Source organism: Humulus lupulus, chromosome X, assembly GCF_963169125.1.
Source record: "Humulus lupulus chromosome X, drHumLupu1.1, whole genome shotgun sequence".
Taxonomy (NCBI): Eukaryota; Viridiplantae; Streptophyta; class Magnoliopsida; order Rosales; family Cannabaceae; genus Humulus; species Humulus lupulus.
In genome coordinates this window covers 242,131,439-242,146,678 of record NC_084802.1, presented here as the reverse complement: position 1 = coordinate 242,146,678, position 15,240 = coordinate 242,131,439, and positions in this window count along the sequence as shown.

Sequence of the window (15,240 nt, the reverse complement as noted above, 5' to 3'; positions counted from 1 at the left end):
AGAGATGCAAAGGATTTGGAGAATTTCCTCTTTGACATGGAACATTACTTTAGAGTCGTGCGGGCCGATTCGGAAGATGGAAAGGTCGCCATGGCTACCATGTATTTGTCGGGGGATGCCAAAGTGTGGTGGAGGACCAAATATGATGATATAGAGAATGGCAGGTGTACCATCACATCTTGGGTGGACCTGAAGAGGGAATTAAAGACGCAGTTTCTGCCAGAAAATGTAGCTTACATAGCTCGTCGCCAGTTACGAGAGCTTAAACAAGTCGGGACAGTCCGAGAGTATGTAAAGAGATTTTCGGGACTGATGCTCGATATTAAAGACATGTCCGAAGTGGACAGGCTCTTCTGCTTCCTCGAGGGACTGAAACCGTGGGCCAAGCAAGAACTTCAAAGACAGCGGGTGACTGATCTAGCCACCGCTCAAGCTGCTGCCGAACGCTTAACAGACTACACTCCGGAGAGTAGCCTGCCGAAAAAGGCTACCCCTCCAGCCAGCTCAAGTAGCGTCGGGAGTAAGAAGTTTGGGAAGTCCTGGCAGGGCAAGAGTGGGGGAGAGAAGAGGACAGCTGAGTCCAATTCTTCCAGTGGGACAGATGCTGCTGTAGGGAAGAAGCCGCTAGCTTGTTGGATTTGCAAAGGCCCACACAAGTCGGCAGTATGCAAATTCCGGGGCCAGATAAATGCCCTCATTGGCCAAGAACAACAAGGTGAAGAAGAAGAAGAAGAAGAAGAGTACGTGCACATGGGCGCTGTCCGCCTGTTGAACGCTCTCAAGAAGCATGGCGAGAAAGGGAAGAAGACCCTGGGGAAAGGGCTAATGTTCGTGGATGCCGCTATCAATGGCAAGCCTGCCAAAAGCGTGATGATTGATACTGGCGCCACCCACAACTTCATCTCTGAACTCGAAGCAAAGCGACTGGGACTAAAGCTGGAGAAAGATGCAGGCCGCATGAAGGCGGTCAACTCCAAAGCCTTGGCCACATCTGGCGTGGCTAAAGGGGTAAAAGTGAAGATCGACACGTGGGAAGGGCAGACTGATTTGGTGGTCGTCCATATGGACGACTTCGATGTAGTTTTGGGAATGGACTTTCTAACCGAGAAAGGTGCCATTCCAATTCCTGCCACTGGAAGCTTACTCATAATGGGAGAGACTCCTTCAATGGTACCTGCAAAGGTGAAGCCACCCCCTGCTGTGAAGCTTCTATCAGCTTTACAGTTCAAGAAGGGTGTGAGGAAGCAGGAGCCAACTTATGTAGCTGTGCCCACCGTGTTCGAAGAAGTAGTGGAAGAAATTGTTCCACTAGAAATTACGAGGGTCTTGAAGGTGTATGGGGATGTGATGCCAGATAAACTCCCCAAAGCCTTGCCACCAAAGAGGGGGATTGATCACCAGATAGAACTGGTGCCTGGAGCGAAACCTCCAACAAAAGCGCCATACAGAATGGCACCCCCTGAGCTAGAAGAATTGAGGAAGCAATTAAAAGAGCTATTGGAGGCAGGCTTCATCAGACCGTCGAAGGCGCCATATGGCGCACCGGTGCTATTCCAGAAGAAGCACGATGGGAGCTTGAGACTGTGCATCGACTATAGGGCTCTCAATAAGGTGACAGTTCGCAACACATACCCCATTCCTCTAATCGCTGATTTGTTCGACCAGCTAAGTGGAGCTAAATACTTCACAAAGTTGGACTTGAGATCGGGCTATTATTAGGTGAGGATTGCAGATGGGGATGAACCAAAGACTACGTGTGTTACTCGATACGGAGCATTTGAGTTTCGAGTAATGCCGTTTGGGTTGACAAATGCACCTGCTACCTTCTGTACACTAATGAACCAAGTATTCCACGAGTATCTAGATAAGTTTGTGGTGGTGTACTTGGATGACATCGTGGTTTATAGCGCCACGATAGAAGAGCATCAAGAACACTTGGCTCAAGTGTTTCAGAAGTTGAGAGAGAACCAGCTATATGTGAAGCGAGAGAAATGCTCGTTTGCACAGGAGAGCATCAAGTTCTTAGGCCACGTGGTGGAACGTGGCCGTATTCGTATGGATCTGGAGAAGGTGAGGGCAATCCAGGAATGGAAAGCCCCCACAAACGTGAAAGAACTCCGCTCCTTCTTGGGCCTAGCTAACTACTATAGAAGATTTGTGGACGGCTACTCAAGAATGGCGACACCCTTGACCGAGCTTCTGAAAAAGGGTGTGATTTGGGCGTGGACTGACAAGTGTGCTGAAGCGTTCAGAAGTTTGAAAGAAGCCATGATGAAGGATCCTGTTCTTGCCTTGCCAACTATTAGCAAGCCCTTCGAAGTACAGACAGATGCATCAGATTATGCTCTGGGAGGGGTACTAGTACAAGAGGACCACCCAGTCGCATACGAAAGTCGCAAGCTGTCTGAAGCTGAGAGGAGGTATACTGCCCAGGAGAAGGAGCTCCTCGCAGTTATACATTTCTTGCGAGTGTGGAGGCATTACTTGCTGGGGTCAAAGTTCGTGGTGAAGACGGATAATGCAGCTGTGAGTCATTTCCTTACTCAGCCGAAGCTGACCCCTAAGCAGGCTCGATGGCAGGAGTTTGTGGCGGAATTCGACTTCCGTTTTGAGCACAGGGCAGGACGCTTGAACCAGGCAGCTGACGCCTTGAGTCGTAAAGTGGAGTTGGCGACTCTAAAGATCATGGCTAGTTTATCGGCTAGCGTGGTGAACACTCCACTCAAGGAACGCATTAAAGAAAACCTAGAAAAAGACCCAGTTGTCAGGACCATCCTGAAGCTCGTAAAAAAAGGCAAGACTCGCCAGTTCTGGGTGGAGGATGACCTTCTGTGGGCTAAAGGGGGACGCTTGTATGTCCCAAAAGCTGGAGATTTGCGAAGGACATTACTAAGCGAGTGTCATGACACTCTGTGGGCAGGTCATCCAGGGTGGCAGAGAACCCATGCCCTCTTGAAGCAGGGATACTACTGGCCACAAATGCGGGACGATGTAGTGGAGTACACCAAGACATGTCTGGTCTGCCAGCAAGACAAGGTCGATAGGAACAAGACACCTGGGTTGTTGGAGCCCTTGCGAGTCCCAAGCCGACCGTGGGAGAGCGTGTCGCTTGACTTTATCACCAGTCTTCCGAAGACAGGAGATTTAAGTGCGATCTTGGTGGTCGTGGACAGATTCTCGAAGTATGCAACATTCATCCCAGTGTCGAAGTACTGTTCGGCAGAAGAGACAGCCAGACAATTTTTCAAACATATTGTCAAATATTGGGGAGTGCCCCAGAACATAGTCAGTGACCGAGATGGAAGATTCACGGGGACGTTTTGGTCCGAATTATTCAATCTCTTGGGGTCACAACTGAATATTTCCTCGAGCTACCATCCGCAGACAGATGGGCAGACAGAAAGATTCAACGGGATGTTGGAAGAGTACTTGCGCCACTTTGTCAATGCCAATCAGAAGAATTGGCCGCAACTACTCGATGTAGCTCAATTTTGTTTCAACTCTCAAAAGAGTTCTTCGTCGAATAAGAGCCCTTTTGAAGTTGTTAATGGACAGCAACCACTGTTACCCCACACAGTGGATGAATATCGCGGTCGGAACCCGCGAGCCTTTCACTTCACCAAAGACTGGAAGAAGACAACAGAGATTGCCCGAGCTTATCTAGAGAAAGCCTCAAGAAGAATGAAGAAGTGGGCAGATCAGAAGCGCAGACCACTGGAGTTCAAAGCAGGTGACTTAGTGTTAATCAAGCTGCGGCCCGAACAGTTGAGATTCCGAGGGGACAAAGACATCAGACTCGTCCGCAAGTACGAGGGTCCAGTCTCAGTCATCTCAAAAGTTGGCCTAACTTCATACAAAGTCGACCTACCCGCTTGGATGAAGATACACCCGGTCCTTCACGTCAGCAACTTGAAGCCGTATCATGAAGATCCAGCCAATCCAGAGCGCAACCAGTCAACCAGAGGAGGAGTCAGTGTTCAGCCAAGGAGCAAGCGTCAACCTGAAGAAATCCTGGCGGAAAGAACGGTCACCACTGACCGTAAAAAGCATAAGGAATATCTGGTAAAATGGAAGGGGCTCACTGATGACGAAATCAGCTGGGAAAGGGCGGAAGACTTGAAGAAGCTCACGCAGAAGATTGAAGATCTACAAGCTACTTCGTCGAGGGCGCCGAAAGATTAAGTGGGGGAGAGTGTGGCGTGCTGCCCCTTTGGCACACCCACATGGGGCCATTTTGTAATGAGCATGCCTTGGTGCTTGATCATTAGTCAAGTCTTGCACCAAGCAACCTCATGGGATAGGGTAGTGGCAGTTTTGTAATATTGCATATGTCTCCCAGACAAAAATCATATATGTTCCTGGGAAGACTTTATTTCCCTAGAAGGCTCCTTAGGGGGAGGTGACCTGGTGACTTAGGGAAGCACCATGGCCATCAGCAGATAGGGGCCAAAGCTGTGTACTCCCTTGCCCTATCAAGGCTATATACTAATGAAATAACATTTATCCATACTTGCCCCTGTGTACTTCCTTGTTGCTTATGTGTTACTTGTTTGTTACCTTCGTTGGGCCTTTGTGTGCCACTTTCCTTGTTGTGTGCTTTGTGTTGTGTGGACGTTCCTAGGAATGACTTGCTTTGTGCTTGCTCATACTTCGTTATTGCCCGTTGCATGCCCGAGATGTGTATGTGGCTAACCGCTGAGTTTGTTTGCCTGTAGGTGTGTGTTGTAGGCTGACTTGCTAGCTTGAAGAGTCTGCAAGTGCCGCACATTCCGTCTAGTTGGAATCCCCAAATAGCCGGCCCGTGACACCCAGCAGCCTGACCTCCTCCTGATGCAACCTCGCGCTGCGGCGCCCAAGAACAGGGCCGCGGCGCTCATACTCGAACCCAGATTTTCTGGGTTTTCTCTTGCGTTTTTCCCGAACTAAAACAATCCCAAATCACCCTAAACCAATACCTAAACCCCAAAATCAATTTCAAACATCAAATGAACCATCCAACAACTCATAAACTCTAGATTCAAGCTCAAAACACAAACATACCCAACAATCCACCCTTAGATTGCAAAAATTAGCAACTTCAAACTCAAACATTAAAACTTAACTCAAGCTATAGATTTCACAATTCAAAACAGAAATCAAACTTAATTGCTCATAAAATCCATACCTCAAGTGGAGAATCCACCCTACAAGCTCCCTTGATTCACCTCCTAAGCTCCCACTTCAGCCCATTTTCCTCTTCTTCTTCTTCTTCTTCTCATTGCCCTAACTCTCCTTCTCTTTATTTTAGCAAAGCCATCATATAACCCAAATGCCCAAACCGTGACCCACTAAAACCCAGCTAAGAATTGCCTATTACCCTTGCCAAATGACCATTTTACCCTTTCCTACTAATCCTCCTTAGCTAAACCTCAAAAGGCACTTAAGTCTTTACACTTCATTTCAATTCTATCACTTTTTACCTTAAAACTTGTTACCCACAGCAGTAACTAATGGTTACCCAGGTTACTAAATCTCCAATAACCATTACCCGCTAGATCTCAACTTAACCATAAAATTCCCGAGGTACCCCTAGGCTCCTCCCGAGCCGGGTACAACATCCCGTTGTGACTTTTAGACTAATTGGCTCACTAGGACCGTCTCGATGCGTGCATCCTGATAATAACACCACACTCACATGGCACCATTCACATAGTACAATTATCACAGATATGCCCTAACATGGCCAGATTACAATCATGCTCATTATAAGACAATCAGATCTACATGCATACTAATTCACATAGTCATGCATCTCAAACAATCAAATAGTCATACAACGTGCAATCAATCATAATCATGCATTAAACTTATTAAAGTCACACATAAATCCCATCATGCCCTCCAGGCATACTGCTCCAGGCCCTTAGCCTTAACACTGAATTTGGGTCGTTACAGTGCATGTGTCTATGCATGCGGGGAGACAACCCTTGGAGACTCACGTATGTGTGCATGTGTCTATGCATGCAGGGAGATAGCCCTTGTAGACTCGCGTATGGATGCATGTGTCTATGCATGCGGGGAGACAACCCTTGGAGATTCGCGTATGGATGCATGTGTCTATGCATGGTGGGGAGACAGCCCTTGGAGACTCGCGTATGGATGCATGCGTCTATGCATGCGGGGAGACAACCCTTGGGGGCCTCGTTCAGGCTGAATTTTGGTGTCCACATGCTTCCGTCCTTTTTCTTCACAAATAGAACCAGTGCTCCCCATGGTGAATGGCTTTGTCTAATGAATCTTAAGTCTACGAGTTCTTGTAGCTGTGTTTTTAACTCCTTGAGTTCGGTAGGTGCCATCTGGTATGGTGCCTTAGAGATAGGCTCGGTGTCCAGTACTAATTATGAAGTCAATTTCCCGAGTCGGCGACAACCGTGGTAAGTCGTTAGGAAATACTTCTGGAAATTCCTTTACAATGTGAACGTCTCCAACCTTTAGTGGTGTTTCCTGTACCACATCCGTGACGCTGGCTAAAAATGTGTGACATCCTTTTTTTTATCATCATTTGAGCTTTGAGAGATGATATAAGCGGTGTGTGTAGTCCTAAAACTTGTCCCATAAAGCATAGTCTCTGGCCGTCAGGAGTCTCGAACGTTACTTTCTTGCGTTTATAGTCGATGGTTGCGCCATGCCTTGCTAGCCAGTCCATGCCTAGTATCACGTCGAAGTCTATGATCTCTAATTCTATCAGGTATCCCTTTAGTTCTATGTCCTCAATCTTGATCGGTACGCCTCGTACTGTCCGTGATGATAGGACTACTTCGCCCGAAGGAAACTCTATTACAAACCTAGTTCTAAATCTTTCACAAGGTTTGTCTAATTTCTCTATCATTCCTAACGAGATATACGAGTGAGTGGCTCCCGAATCAAATAATACATAACATACATTATTGAGGATAGAAATCTAACCTGTAACTACTTTATTGCAAGTGTCAGCTTCTCCTTGGGTTAAGGCAAAAACCTTGGCAGGAACCATCTTGTCATCCCTTTTTCCCTCTGGCTTGAACTGGGGACATTCTTTCTTTCGGTGACCTTCCTGACCACAATTGTAACATTCCTTGGTTTTTGCACGACACTCACAAGAATGTTTCTTTTGGCACTTAGAGCATTGCAGGTATTCTACATAACCCGACTTATTGCCTCCGTTGTTCGTCTGTGCCCTTTTATCGTTGTCGGACTGCTTGTTGTCAGGATGCTTTCTTTTCTTACCATTATTGTTGCTGGACTAATTGTTGTTGTTGTTGTTCCGAACATTATGAGGTTAACTCTGTTGTTTAGGCTCAGGCTTACTGGCCTACTCTTTACTAACATTTGCCTGAAGCCTTTCTACTTCTATTGCCGTTTCTAGAACATCGGCATAGGTAGTATTTCCCGGGTTTGCTAACTTAACCCCTAGCTCAATCTTTGGTCGAAGTCCTCTAACGAACTTTGTCACCCTCAGATTTTCAGTTGGAACCATTTCTGGTGCGAACTTTGCTAATCGGTCAAACTGCCGAGCATACTCTGCTACTGATAAACTCCCTTGCTTCAGACCAGCAAACTCCTCGACCCTTGAAGCGACGACTGCCAAATTGTAGTACTTTTTGTGGAACAACTCCACAAATCTGGTCCAAGTCATGGTGGCGACATCGTGAGTCTGCTGAACTAAGTCCCACCATATTCTAGCATCTTTCTTGAGCAGAGACGAAACACAGGATATGCGGTCCACGTTACTGAGATTCATGTGCGCTAGGATCGGCTCCACATTTTTGAGCCATTCTTTCGCCTCGAAGGGGTCTGTTGTCCCTTCAAAGTTCGGAGCGTGTTGCTTACGAAACCGCTCGTAAATTTGCTCCATGTGCTGAGATGAGTATGGTGCATAGTTCGCCATTGGCCATCCCCCATATGGACCAACTTGATGGGGGTGCTAGAGCCATTTGTTGAGGCTGCGGTTGCGGTTGCGGCTGAGGCTGAGTCTGTTGTCGCTGTTGCTGCAACAATTCTTCCACTTGTTGTCATAGCCTGATAATTTCTGCAGTGTTGTTGACCGGCGGCAGCGGTGCACTTCGGTTAGCAGCAGCAGTGGTTGCACGCCTTCCCCTTCTACGAATTGGAGGGGCTTCATTGCTCTCTAGAGCAACTTTGGAGGCATTGGCATTGGTGCGAGCAGACCTTCTGAGCGACATCTTCAGCGGAGTTCTAACAGTCGAGAACATGTTAGAACTTACCATAATAGGCTCTAAGGCAAAACTTAATCTAAGCAAACATAACTCAGACCTATTAATTTATGATTTCTTATGAAAATAATTATATAAGCCTTCTTATATCATTAGAGTGTGTTTCTATACTTAGAAAAATAAGTCATCTTTATTATTTTCTAAGTCTGTTTCTAATCATCCTATATGACTAAATTCTCAGGCTCGAAACTCGTCGTTGTTCCAAAGTTAATCATATTGAGGGAGGGCTGGGATCAGTAAAATCATTCCCACTACTATGGCCCCCTAACTCTCAATATAGAACCCAGTTCATTGATTTGTATCCACCCTCAATGAACTTGGTCATTATTTATTAAATTTATTATTTATTATGATTGCAAAAGAAAAAACAAACTCATACATGTCATCAAAATAACAATGATATTTATTTGGAAAAACATTTTTCACTAAATACAATCATAAATGCAAAAACAAATAATAAATAAAATAAATAAAGAAACTAATCTATTCTAAAAATCGAGATCTTCTACATCTGATCCTTCATCTAACATATCATCGTCTATCTCCTCGTAGTCATCATTATCTTGAGCCTTAAAATGCCCTCGAGGAAGATTCGTAAAGATTCTATATTTTTGCTCATTTGTGAATTGGAACTCCATCTTAGAGGTGAACTTAAGTATGAGAAAATAATATCTCATAGCTACCGGTAACTCATCTTCATCATCTATCTTCTCCCATATATCTTCTAAGGTTGCAATTACAGTAGGATAATCTTGAAAAAGTCTAATCACTAAAACATATTGCTCCATAGCTCTCATCGTGATTTGCTTAGTTGCTTGGAGGTGACCTATCTCCCTATGGAATAAAAGTAATCTCCGAGTGATTCTTTCTAGCACTCCTACGGTGTTTCTTGGCTCTCTAATTCTTTTCAAAGCCTTAATGGCTCGGATATCTTCATAAGTTAATGCTCCATTCATTCTTAACTGAAAACATAAGGCTAAAACGTTAGCTATACATATAAACATAATAACTATAACTTAAAAACTTACATTGGCGGTTAGATTCGGAGCTTGAGCGTGTGTATCAAGGAGAACTTCATGCGAATGAACCGTTTCTCTGATACCAACTGCAATGACCCAACTAATTCTAAGACCTTGGACCATTAAAAACTACTAGACTTGGCTACTATTTTTGAGAAAACATACATAATAAATATTGACAACTTTATTAAAGATTCCAAAGTAAATATTGAAATGCATAAATGCGGGGTATGGGATCCCATTATTTTAAAATAAAACATAACTTTAAACTAAAGGAAATTGTTTACAAAGCTAAATGAAAATACATAAAACATAATTTAAAGACACTAAAAATAACATCATCCTCGAATCGTTCATGCAGTCCATTTAATCCCTTCATCCTTAATACACAAACCAAGCTGCCAGGAATCCTTCGGCCGCCATAACTATTTTCCTGCATACATAAAATAAAGGAATGAGCCTAATTCCCAACAAGAAAAATCTACTAGCACATACAACATAAAACATAAACATAAGACTATATCAAAATCATATACTATAAAACATATGACTATAAAACATCTATTACAGCTCTGACCCATGATCATATTAAACATTTAGCTAACAACAATGAGCCTCAAAATACATTGAGGTTTGTTAGCTAAGCAACTATAAGCCCCTAAGCAACATAAAAACATTTGGGGTTTGCTAGCTAACAACTATATGCCTCAAAATACATTGAGGTTTGCTAGCTAAGCAACAATGAGCCCCAAAGACTACAAGACATAATCATATATCATAACATATCATAACACATAACATATTATAACATAAGGATATCATAACATATAAGCATATAAACACTATCCTATTTTCCTTACCAACACCGGGATATTTGAGAACAAGGACGGGATTTGGAACACTCCTAAAACCAACAATAGGAACGTGAGTATTTCTAAAGAAAGAGATGATAAAGAAATGAACTAAACCACCAAGAAGAAGCTTACCGAAAAGAAACCTTAAGTTCAAAGAACTTAAATACCTAACCAAGAATTGAAAACAACGAGTTAGGATCTGAATGAAAACTAAAGAAAACTAAGAAACCATACAGAAATGAACTTAAGATTAGGAATACCTTTGAATGTACTAGAACCGAACTACACCTTGATATTGAAAACACACTATTTATCTCACTTCCCAAGTTTTTATAAAGCTTAAGATGATAAAGCTTTTATCCCAACCCAAGTGTTTATCACTCTATAGCAACCCTAGTAGCTTGAAGGCTTTGAACACAGCTTGAAGAATGAGAAAAATGGCTGGGTACTAGGTCCTATTTATAGAGTTCAAGAAGTGAACTATCTCCTTTTAGCTTGAATAAAAATAATGAGTATTAATTGAAAAATATTTGAATATTCGTTCAACAGGTGCTGAAGACTCTGTCAAAACGTTCAGAGGCTAGTCAAGAGGTTAAGGAATGAATCAAGCTCAGTTTCTACAACGTTTGAAAAAGTGGTCCTAGGGCCGAAATATCGCCCATCATAGGCGATATATCGCGTGGCCCTATGTCCTGAGTGCTCGTTGTTTCGTTTGTGCGAAGTTGACGTGTTTTTTGTATTCCCCGTGTGGCGATACATCGGCTCCTATGCTGCAATATATCGACATACGTGAATATAGTAAACACGTAATTGCACTTTTTCAGCATAATTTGAATTGATTAATTAGGTTTGACTGAATAATACGAGGTTCCAACAAATTCTGGAAGGGTCTAGAGCTTCTAGAAACTTCTATTTTTGAATTATCCACTTAACATGCTAAAATAAACAAGATTGTGACAAATGTCATGCTCTTAAAAATCTTGGAAGATTCTAGAACTTTCTTTTATTTAAACTATAATTAAATCCTTAAATAAACCTGCACACGACAAGTGTCATGATCTTATTAATTCTATCTAAACCTTATAGTATAATAATTGACATCTTTATAATCAGCTATATTAATTAAATCTTATGTTATAATTAATATTCTTAAACTATAGGTTAAACTTATAAAATCTATAAGTGTTGCTACGAGTGTTCAACTAAGTCTCGGCTTGAACCAAAATCACCACTACTACGACTACTGCTACTACTGCTACTACTACTACTACTGCTACTACTGCTACTACTGCTACTACTGCTACTACTCAGCAGCAGCAGCAGCTGCTAGCTAACTAGCTAAATAAAGTTCTGGGACTCTACATGGGTGCATGTGTCTCGCTGTCTATGCATGCGGGGAGACAACCCTTGGAGACTCACGTATGGGTGCATGTGTCTATACATGCGGGGAGACAGCCCTTGGAGACTCGTGTATGGATGCATGTGTCTATGCATGCGGGGAGACAACCCTTGGAGACTCGCGTATGGATGCATGTGTCTATGCATGCGGGGAGACAACCCTTGGAGACTCGCGTATGGATGCATGTGTCTATGCATGCGGGGAGACAGCCCTTGGAAGCTCGCGTGTGTGTGCATGTGTCTATGCATGCAGGGAGACAACCCTTGGAGACTTGCGTATGGATGCATGTGCCTATGCATGCGGGGAGACAACCCTTGGAGACTCGCGTATGTTTGCATGTGTCTATGCATGCGGGGAGACAACCCTTGGATACTCGTGTATGGATGCATGTGTCTATGCATGCGGGGAGACAGCCCTTGGAGACTCGCGTATGGATGCATGCGTCTATGCATGCGGGGAGACAACCCTTGGGGGCCCCGTTCAGGCTGAATTTTGGCGTCCACACAATACCTCGGTCTCCTTGAAAGATCATTAAAAAATGTGAAGTTTGGGTTGCTATTGTACTTAGAGGATTCATTTGTAAAGCAACCCAAAGAAAGAATAAAAATAAATTGAAAAAAAAGATAAAAAATGCAATGAAAAGAAAAAAAATGTGTTGTTTACATAGTTATTTTAGTTTTAATTTTTTGTTAGTTTAAACCGAATGTACAAAAATATATAAACACTCACAATTTACCTGGTTCAGTGGTTAAAATCCACCTAGTCCACAAGTCACCATTATTGATCTATTTAGGAACCTTAGACAAAATTGTTTATGAGAATTTTGGCAGAGATTTTGCATACAGAATGACGGTCCATTTTATTGTCCATTCCCCTTGTATTTATAGGGAATTATAGTGGACAATATTGGGTAACTATACTATAAATGGTAACGTACAATTTTGGGTAACTTCCCAGATTAATGGACATTTAAAAATCCTAATTAAGCATATTGCCAATTACATCAATAAAAAAAAGTATATAACGATTGTATGTATTTATTACACATATTGGGCATCCAAGTTTGTAGGAATTCTCCCATCTAAGCTAGATGTCATTCTTGAGCTGGATATGACTGGAACAGGATGATTTGACTTAGATAATGCTCGGGTTTGATGCGAGCGATTTGGACGCTCGGTACCTCGATCTCTGTCATTTGCATCTCTAACGGTCTGGAAGATCCTAGGTTGTTCCAGACTCAGTGACATAGCCTCGAGTTGTTTGGTCCAGAGTTAACGAAACATCTCCAAAGTCTTGCCTCCTTTATTTATTTTGCGCCACTTGTACCCCGAACTAGATAGTTGAGCTTGTATTTTTAGGGTACAACAAATATAATTAAATAAACAAATTAATTTGAAATTCAAAATTCAAATCCTAAGGAAGGGAAAATATATAAAGTGGTGTCACTCACTGTGAAACACAGTGAGTGGCATGAGCCATTGTACATATATCACTGATTTTTTCATTTGTTTGTTTAATTAATTTTAAGACAATATATTTATCCCAAAATAAATATCAGTTAATTCAAAATGAATTTTATCTTAAAGATATCAGTTTTAAATAAACATCTTATAATAATATAATAATTACACTATCTCAAATATTAATCCAAACATAGTTAATATTTATTTTTACATAATTTTTTTCAAATTAAAAACTACGCAATTAATTAATTTATTAATTCATAATTAAACAATTGCCCATAATTTTCACATAATTATTTCCTTGCCCTACAAAATTAATTCATTTGCAATTTACTTATTTTTTCTATAAATTTTCCTTATGACATCCTTACCCTTGACAATGTAGGACAGAGGTGACCTGGGGACCGTGGACCAATAATATGAAGCTCCAATAAATCAGATTATTAATTAAACTCCTTAATCTAATAATCTTATTTATTAATTTCATGATTACTCCACTAAAAATATGGAATTGCACTCTAATTATTTATAGAATTAAATTTACAGAATTTTCTTTTGTAGTCCATTGATATAATCAATAAATGTAGTTTTGTCCTCCATTTATTGGTTCGTTAATTAGAGCTGGTTACTGTTATACCCTTCTAATTATCTCGTGTGCCTCCATTTTACCCTTCTAATTACCTCTAGTCCCTTATTAGGGGCATGTTAGTAATTTCAACCTGTTGAGGGCATAAATGCTATATTTATGAATATTATGATTGACACCACGAGTGAGTGGTGATATATTTGTGATGCACGATCCTAGACAATCCTGGGGAGCAGTTTAGCGAGAAAGTCACAACGAGGTCGAATACCCGGCTAGGGAGGAGCCTTGGGGTATTTTGGGTATATAATAGGACTTTGGGATTTATTGAGTAACGAGTAGTAATTTAGTAATGATTTGGATATGTCGGGATTAACAGGGATTTGTAGGAGTACTCGAAGACTTAGCGGGATGTGGCTTATGACGAAATTGCCCTTTGTGGCACTTGAGGATTTAGATATACTTAAGGGGTAATTTGGACTTTTGGCTAAGGGATATACATGGATTTTTAGATGTTGAGTTTCTAGAGACTTAGAGGAAAGAAAAAAGAAACAAAAACAAGAAAATTCTCAGTTCTCTCTCTCTCTCTCGTACTCGACACTCTCTTTCCCTCTCCTTGGTGACTGAGAGCTTGAAGAACTTTGAGGATTCTAGACTAAGAACTGAAGAATTTTACATGTTGTGCCTGGGGAAATAAGCTCAAGGGTGTGTTTAACACAGAGGTAAGGTTTCATCCTTGATTTTGAGTCTCCTTACTTGTTCTTGAGAGTTTGGGATTGAATGTTGAAACATTGGATTGGTGGCTTAATAATTGTGAAGATTTAGCTTGGGAATCAGAGGATTTGAGCTTGGAGTGGGGTTGGAGGCAGCTTAGGGTTGAATTCCTCCTTAAGGAAGGACTCTTTTAGATTCTGAAATGAGTTTCTGGTGTGGTTTAATTTTTTATGAAATTTTAAACCACTAGGTGATTTTGAGCTTGGATGAGTGTATGAGTTAGTTTTCTGGTGTTTATGTGTTGTGATGTTGTTCATTTGGAGTTTTGGGTCGAATTGGAACTTGGTTGTACTTGGGTAATGATTTAGGTAAGTTTTGGCTCAGAAAAAATAGTGGGAAAAACCCAGTTTTCTGGGATCGCGTATGAGCGCCGCGACCCTATTCTTCTGTGTCGCGGCGCTGGGACGAGTCTGGATAAAGAGCCCCTGTTGGGCGTCGCGACCCCTGTATGGCTGTGCCGCGGCGCTAGGCCATTTTCAAGGTGTTGGATTTTGTGTTTTTAGGGCCTTGGCCCAGGGGGCTCGGGGGATGCTTTCACCACCTTGTGTGGGGAAACGGGAGGTCCCGAGAGCACGGGATTGGTTCTGGGGTACAATTATGAATTGGTTAGTAACGAGAGAGTTACTTATATGTTGTGACTAGGTTTTCAGCGAGGCTCGGGTTAGAGGACTGTGTTCGGGTTAGAGAACTGTGCTCGGGATTTCGGTGCTCAAGAATCTCGGGACACAAGTAAGAAAATGGTTGTACCCGTAGAGCAGGGCGTGGCCCTATAGTTCGTATTACAGGGCATGGCCCTATGTGATTGAATTGCAGGGCATAGCCCTATTATTTATGTTCAGTATTTTTTTTAAGTATTTCTTGATTATATGCTATGTCTTGCATACTTGTGAATGAAC